At 39.8% G+C, this 8742-nt stretch overlaps 1 long non-coding RNA gene across 2 annotated transcripts in view; it reads right to left on the reverse strand.

Moving 5' to 3' along the window:
* The window catches only part of LOC121095030, a 29131-nt gene extending 20605 nt beyond the window's left edge, over positions 1-8526 (reverse strand). Inside the window, exons 1-2 of one of the 2 annotated variants that reach the window (XR_005829995.1) lie at positions 8347-8526; positions 116-1887 (exon numbers count right to left, since the gene is read on the reverse strand). This is a non-coding gene — a long non-coding RNA (uncharacterized LOC121095030). Of the gene's footprint in view, positions 1-114; positions 1888-8346 lie in introns of those variants that run through there. The other variant, XR_005829994.1, reaches the window with a different exon arrangement.
* Between the last annotated feature and the right edge of the window lie 216 nt (positions 8527-8742).

Below are 8742 nucleotides of genomic sequence, written 5' to 3' on the forward strand. Positions count from 1 at the left end.
CAGTAAACCCATGCTATCATTAGACAGAACACAGTCTTTAGCAAAAATCCAGATTTTCATGAATAAATTGGCTGGTATGTACCAGTTAGTACTGTAGAAAGCCACATTTGAATACCTGGCAGTCTTACATCTGCAAACAGCGTACGTCTCCGTGATGCATTTCTTGCTTATTACACTGGGAAACAGCAGTCACCGTCCTCTCTTCCTGCTCCAGCTGTTGCAACACGCCAGATCATTTCCTAACTTTCCAAATGAAAGCAAGTATTGCATCCAAATGCAGGCTTGTTTGCATGTATGCCTTTGTTTGGACAATTGTTTGTGGATTAAAATAATAGACACAATAGGTCTTTGTGATCTGGCCTGCGCTGAAGCACGGGGGCAGAGATGCACTGGAGGCAGAGGAGTTGGAGGGGGGGTACAAGATGTTCATTCTGCATGACCAGGTGACCCGTCTGGCTCCTATACTTCCCTATACTGTCTTCATCAGCTTTTTAAGCCTCAGGGCAAAAACATTTGGCTCTTGTTTGACTCCTAATTGTCCAGGTCCATGTCCAGTGCCCTTCGGGAGTTTGCTTGCTCGCTCAATGCTGAAAAGAGGATTTCCAAAAGAGAAAAATTTCCTTTTGCTTAAAGTGTGTGTGCTAGGTCGTTGAACCACCAGTCTTACCAAAAAGCAGACTTTCTTGGCAGTGGAGGAAAGGGCTGGCTTTATTCCTGATGGAGGTCACACTGAAATCTGTTGGAGGTTTTGCTGTACATGCTTTTTTCCTCGTATCTGCTGTGCTGCACAGTACTTGCATCAAGCTGCTTTGTAGGAAATATTTTATTACATTCAACTGTTTCATTCCCTGGGCTGGTGTAAACAAGTATAACTTGTTGGTACTCAGTGAACCATGAATATTTACGCCTGCAGAGAATCTTCTTCATTATTTTTAATCTAACTACATTAATAATTCTAATTAAATACTAGTACTTGACACTATATAGCAAGTCTGACCAATTCCTTTTGCAAAGATATGGACACAGTATCCATCAAAGTAAGACACTGTATTGATAAAAAGGTTAGTAGTGCGCACGATGTGTGAAATTTTAGTTCCAATTTTATCATTCTGGAGTACAATCAGGACGATGCTCATTGTGCACAGCACAGACTTGCATTGCAGTGGCAAGCCCCAGTAGCTGGTAAGGTGTAGCCATAAGGAAATTAGCAATTTGGTCTGTCTTGAAAATTTTAGCACCCTGCAAGGTGATCACAGAAGGCTTAGGAGGCAGTTCAGAGCTCCTGACACCCTTACATCTCTTGAGTCTTGTGGTTTCTGAGATCCAAAGACTCTTGTGGGTTTTAGCGTGAGGAAAGAATGATTCCTGAGAAGATCAACCCAGAAGGAATTCTTTAGGGCAGCATTCAGTGGAAAATCCTACTCACAAAGCCACAGCAAGTACTCCTTAGACAAAACACCTACTTTTATATGTAGATGCAGCTGTTGTGGGAAACTATCCGTCTTTGGGTCCATAAAAGTCCAATCTATTTTATATGAAAAAGGCTAATTTGCACAGGTCTGGGAGAAGGAAGCCTCTTCCAAATGATCGATATTTTGTTATTTGTAATAACATTGACCAGGTTATCATTAGTCTTCAGATACTGCACACATGGGTGTATCAAAAGATTAATCACATCTGATTATATACCATTTTAGGATCAGTTCCAATAAACCCGATTACAGCATTTTGTAACTAATAAGACCTCATTGAACTCAATGTATCCCTCTTAGGGTGCAGACTTGCATGGTGCTGAGCACCTCTGGTGAGATAGGGAACAGTCTCTGATAAATCCTGAAGTCTGAGAAAATCAGGCCTCCCAGTAGTTAATTATGGGGGATTAACGACCTATATGAAAAATAACAGATGTGGCTAAACAATAAGTTTGCAAGCAGCAATACAACCAATCAATATAAAGCTGTGTTTAGCAGGCAATTATGCACCAAACATGGCAGGAAGATTAAAAAAAGCAAAACTCTTCATACTTGAAAACATATTTGAAATGCTGGGAGTATGCAAAACATCCAATTATGAAAACAGCATGCTAGAACTGCTGAGATAACTTCTCATTCTTGTTATTATACAAGGTGATTTTTACAAGGTTTGCTTATTGTCATAGTTCCTTTTCACTCAGACTAGAATAAAATGGCGCGCAGGTAATAGAACTGCCTTAAATAGTTACTTCGTTGGCAAAGCATAATTCCAAGTCCATTTTAAATCTATGTACTGGAGTGCTTAATCTAAGCTGGAAAGGATGGGAAAAAATAAACACTATGATAAGTAGATATGATATCAGGAGCTGGCTGTGCTTGAAATTTCTCTTGATTATTGCTGCTAATGCTTGAGACAGACAGGAACTGCAAATAAATAAATACGTTCTGTTAATATTTGCTGAATTTTTTTAACACATTCCCTTTGGCTCTACTTGTATCCTGTCTCTCTTTTGCTTGCTGAGAACGTATGTGTGATTGAGTCAGGGAACAAATGTTTGGCAAAAAAGTTCAAAGTTTCTAAGACTGGCACACATTAGTATTTGTGTCAGAGATCTGTGCACTTTAACCCCGGCTTGGAAAAGCCGTTCCTGTTCAGGATAGCAGTAGCACATCAGGTAAAACCTGTCTGCACCAAACTCAAAAGGGTATTTGGATGGGAGCAGAATTTCTCCCATGGCCCTGGAACTTCTGTGTGTATTTGGGGTTTTACTCCTCCCCCAAAGTCTAGAAAGGTCAATGAAATCAGTCCCTTTGGATTTTAAGGGACTTTTCATGAGGCTCCCAGACAGCAAACAGAAAAGTGTTTGTGTGACTTTGTTCCAGGACTGCAAACTCAAGAATTCAAAATCTGTAAGTCAGACCCTGCAGAACTGTGGCAAAATTATATTTAAAATTAGAAATTTGGGATGTTTTTATTGTCTTTTTGTATCTTGAACCTATGTGGTTCATATTTTCCAGCTGCCCTGCTATGAGGGCTAGAGCCTGGCTTTGTATTGTGCTGGGAAACTGAAAATCTCAAGTGATCACGTGGCTCCCGAAGCATGGGGCTTACCAAAGTCACAAACTGCCACAACATTGTTAATAAAATGTTGGCGATTCAGCAAAATAACTGCTAACTGTATTTCAGATATCGCATGCTGCAGATGATGATCATTTAGCAAAACCTGCATTTTTATGATGTGTGTTTTCCAAAACACTTTAGTAAATCACCTTCATCTAGCAAATCAAAACATTGTAGGAAAACTTGACTCCAGATAAATATTTTGCCAAGAAACAAAGATTTTAATATGAATTTATGTTTATGCTTAAGCATATTCTCTGCCCTGCAGCTGGGAGGTGTGATGTGAAAGCTCCTAAATAAGTGTCCACAGTGCTCCCACATGCAGAGTGGTAAATTCTCTGAATTTTATGCCACCTTAGCTTTGCTATTTGCTTGGGCTAGCTAAAAATATAGATTCACTACAGCCTGAGTTTGGCTCTCACATCTGTCAGCCCTCCACACACTCTCATTGTTGCAGGTTTACTTTCAGAGTAGGACACTAGTAGCTATAACAAAGGGCAACATTTGTCTTTGTATAGATGTGTACAGATCTGTACGGACTGTACGGCCATCAGAGCAGTATCAATTCTTTATATACAACTTTATCAGACATGCAGCCATGATTTTGGATATTGTGTCTATTTCTACCCTCAGAACTCCTGATCTGAAGCATGTGACAGTACTTTTTTGAGAAGCCTGACCTAGAGATCAAGGGGTGCAGAGCACCCACTTCACCCACAGCCTGTATCATTTCCTTTATATCCCTTGAGCTTCAAGGATGCCCACATCCCGACAGCCGCCCACATTCAGGCTGCCTGTAGTTTTCATCAGCTTCTGTTTTAGGGAATGGCCATGGAAAAGATGGATGGCCTGTGTGACAGAAACTGGATTAGGTGCAGCCCATCCACGCCAGGAGCTGGAGCATCTTTGTGTCTGTGTTAAGTGTGGATCCAGTGGGAATAGTTGGAAACTCTGAATAGCCTTGAGCCCATCCTTGCTGGTTCAGGAGAACCAATTTTAAAACCCTTCCAGTCAAGCAGATGCATCTTATGTTGCATTCAGAAGGTCATAAAGTTCCTGATTAAGCTATCTGCTTGTTATAAACTAGACTTTCAGGTTTTAGGTATGTTCCAAGAGGCCAAAACTGTAACTTTGGCTTGTCAGAATAAGCTGTATTGCTACAACTAGCTCCAATTTTATGACTGAAAAACAACAGATCAGCCATTAGGTTATTCACATATTTGTTAAAGACATTATTGAAATGTTTTCCTCAGAAGCAGGAAAAAACAAAACAAACAAAAAGCCATACCACAGTTTCAGAGAGTTTCAGAGCTATTATGGCCTTTGATTTATGAGTTTTAGCAGGTTCTGGAACAATGTCAGAAAAAAAATTGGGAGAAGCTTGCTGTTACAGCATAAGAATACTATAGTATTCTGAAGTTTTATTTCAGAGGATTTAGTCTGATTTTGTGGTTTTATGACACCAATGGGTTCCATTATTTGCAATCTGCAGACTCACAAAACTAAAATATAGTGTGCTTACATTTTGGAATTAAAAAACATTTTCACAAATAAATCTAAGCAGATTGGAAATAATACAAAAATCTGTTCATTTTACTAGAAGAATTTGAACAGAAACTGGGCATGATTTCACAGTCAAAACACAATAGAAAACTTATTTGGGTTTGCGGCGCTGCAAAGATGCAACCCGTTGTCATTTATTCACTGGTCATTAAATCAGAGCAGATTGGTATTAGTTAAGTGGCAAGATGAAATCAGCATTCCTCCCTGTGGTCCATTTTCTGTTTATTTTTCTTATCTTCTCTACAAGTGGATAAAAGAAAAAAATAGAGCCAGAATATAAGCAATTACAAGGTCCAAATGCTCTTGCTTGCCAGTGTTAAGCTAGATCTGTTCTGCATGAAAAGAGATACTGCATGAGAGAAAACTACATTTTTCTTTGTATGAATCATCCTATCTAGTTCCAATAAAATTCCCATGGAAACTCCAGGGCCATCCAGCAGATCCCACACTATTTGTTAAAGGGAAGTATCGTGGTTTGAGAATTGCCTTGGGTTCCTGTCATGCCATCCGTGCTCTTTAGCAGTATGACTCCAATAAGTACAGTGAAGTCCTGTGGTCCAGTCACTCAGGCATGGAAAAAAATCCAAAATGTTGCATTTCTCAGTGTAATGGTACCTGGTTCCCTCCAGAAAGACTAGCAAGGACACTGGATGCAGAAGCTAAAGAGCTGATAGTAAAAGTATTGGCTGCATAAACCCTGCTAGGTTCAGACATTACTTCCCAGGTTCCCATGATCTCACTATATCCTGAAGATCCTACTAATTATTTTCTTTTAATTAGCACACGCATTGACTTTGATGGGATCAGGTCTGCCCCACATGCAGCTTTCACGCCAGCACAAGCACACCAGTTTGATTTGCCTGTGCTGCTACAAGCTCCAACGGGAACTGCAGTGGGGCAAGGGCGCTGTGTGCCGGCCACGTCCCGCGCCTCTCCTTCCTACAGAGCTACCGTGAGCTGAAAAGAGGACGAGTTGTTACTGTAAGTGTGTGCTGCTACAACTGCTGACTTTTGCTAATATAGCTATTATAGTTACTGACTCATCAGTGATGTAACCGTGCTGACAGAGGACAGCAAGATGGATGTAGTTTCTTCTAGTCAACTAGGTCTTTGTCTGAATATGACTTGCATTTTTTTTTCCCAGTAAGCTTTAGCAAGAAAAACAAAACATTTTGCTGGTAGCCCTTGCCCAAGCAGGGCTGGGTCTCCAGCCATAAATTTTGTTGGCTAGGTCAAGCATTTTGATTAATTTTGATATAGTAAGGGAGAAAAGGGAAGAAGAAAAAAAAAGAAAGAAAAGGGAAAAAAAGGATTCCCAGAGATTTTCTGACTAATTTTGTTTCTGTAATAGGATGGTAATAAAAATGCTATTGAACTCTGAGCTACATGAAGATTAATACTAGTCACCAAGCAACTAACTTGGGAAAAAGGATGAATGTTAGTAGGAAAACAAGGATATTAGTAAAGCCAAGCAAAGCAGAAGCATAAAAAATCAGGACGCCAGCTAGTTCTGGTTGTTCCAAAAAAAATCACTTACAAAAAATTTCCAAAACAACACTTTTCACTTAAAAAGTCCAAAACAACACATCAGCATTCTAGTAATTCCTACCATTGAATATCTGACTTTTAAACAGCACATATTTTAGGAGGAAATACTTGAGCTATATAAATAAGAGGCATCCAAGAATCTTTGTTTTCTTCTGAAATACAAGGCCAATAACTTATCTCTTATTAACAAGTTCATCTTTTGTTTCCCCAAGGTGCCTTTTTTTTTTTTTTTTCCTCCCTGTGTGTGCTCTTGGCAAAATTGTTTGGAACAAAAAGAAAGCAGCTTCCCCTCCTGTTGTTTTGCTGCCTTTGCAAGCATTTATTTTCATGGAGACAAAGCTGGGTTTCCTCTGTGGCGGTGTTGTGTTGCGTGAAATGTCCCAGCATTCCTATGAATGGAGGCTTCTAAAGACAGGCTGTTCTGTTTTGAACTTGTTATGACAAAAATAGCCAAAAAAAAAAAAAAAAAAAAAAGCCAGCTTGTCAAATTAGGAATTACATGAGGTCAGCAAATTTGGGAACAACCGCAACTGGAGGAGAGAGAAAGAGAGAGACCTAATTACGACTTGGGGGGAGGGAGAAAGGGTGGACCTTTCTGAAGCAAACCCAGAGCTGCTTTTGATCTCTGGGCATGGTGGGGCACTCGTGACGTCTTCCATTAATTTTGGTGGCAAACGATTGGGCTTTAATATGCCTAAAATAGCATCAATGCTGGCCAACATTCCAGCCTGCCCTCTGCACACCATATGATTATTTCTGCCAGAAGCATAAACCATTTGCACTGTGAGGTTAAACAGTGCCCTAAAATCCTGTGCCCACTTCGAACTTTCTCGGGATTTTATACAGTACCTGTCACTACAACATCAAAAGCTAACTTCTGCAAAAGTCTGGCTCTCAGAAATCTCTGGAAAGGGAACTCAGCCCATTTTGGAGAAGTTTGGTATCACAGCACAATAACTTTATCACTTGGACCTTTGTCCAGCCTCAGATGTCATCAGGCGCAGGGGATTCTTTCAACTTGGTATAGGACAAACTGTAAAATTCACACCCAGACCCAAGCAGTAAGTCCAGAAGTGGTTTTGAATTGTGCCAAAGTCTAATGTTATTTATATATGTAATTATAGGAAGCAGTAGATAGTCAGTGTAGTCTAGGAGACTGCAGATGTAGCACTAAGCCAAAACTCCTGTATTCTGATCTTAACTCAGTGACTCAGTTTGCTTATCTTGTACAATACAGATAATAATCGTGCTGACCGGCAGGGGCACAGGCAGGCGTCAGCATCCAGCACAGTCCTGGCAGAGGCTGGGGGAAGCTGCCAGGAGATGCTCTCCCTCCACCTGTTAATTTTGCAATGCTTGATGAATTCCTGGATTTTATTTTTTTTTCCCAAGCCCCATCTATCAGACTCCCATGATTCAGTGTAAAATCTTTCGTTCCTAATAAAAAAAAAAAAAAAGGTTGTCTGCATTTGTTATTTCAGAGGGAAGTTAAAATTAAGATCTATATGCAGCCAAACAGCTTAAAAACAAATGAATAGTTGTTGTGTTTTCTAAGAACCTTATGAATCCTAGGCCAGCTGGGGGTGTATGGGTGAGGGATGTCTTGACTTCTGAACACTTGGGAATGGCAATCCCAATTGTTTAGACTAATACAAATAGTGCACATTAAAACATAAGGCAGGAGGTTGTTTGGTCCTCTGCCTTGGCTCCCAGAGGCTGCACCACAGAAGAGCGCTGTTCTTGCTTCTTTCCTTCAGTCATATGCAGATGCAGAATCCAAATCACCATCTAGAAATTAACCAACTATTTATTCAAACCAAATTCAACCAACTAATTGTTCCCAAGCTTTTCCCTTCACTATTCATTACTTGGTACGTACAATTAGTTCCCTAGGACCTAGGTCATATGACATGCCTTTTTTGGGGGGGCCTGGATAATTAGAATGTGAAAGTATAATAAATAGTAAATAACAAATTTACTTAGCAGAAGTCAGTTATAGACACAGCCACCCTTTCTCCACATTCTCGAATATCTCTGCTAATAAAAACTCATTCATGCCAATGCTCACAAATAGCAAATGAAACGGAGCACAACATTGATTGTAAAAAGCAAATGCTCTTTGCAAATGTTTGCAAATCCTACCTTGTACAATCCAATAATTCTGTTGGCCACGCACAATACCTGGGGATGTGAAGGTGACAGCTATCTCAGCAGTGTTTGCAGTAGAATATAAGTCAACTAGAATAAATGTGGCACCTTTGAAGTATTACATCTGGAAGTGGCCAGCATATTTTCACATACATTTTCAATCTTGTACTTAGAATATATTCCAACCTTACATTCTCTCTGACTAGTGAGTTAAAAGTCCAACATTCACATTTGTTAATTTTTAACCTGGGTATGTAAAAATGTTCTGATTTTTTTCAATTAAGATGTAAAAGTAGCAAACCTCCCCCCTCCCCTCCCCATTTCTACACTTGAATGTAAAACACACAGATAAGCACCACTTGAACAATACAGTAATAACTAAACTGGATA

This window comes from Falco naumanni, chromosome 10 (assembly GCF_017639655.2).
Source record: "Falco naumanni isolate bFalNau1 chromosome 10, bFalNau1.pat, whole genome shotgun sequence".
Lineage (NCBI taxonomy): Eukaryota > Metazoa > Chordata > Aves > Falconiformes > Falconidae > Falco > Falco naumanni.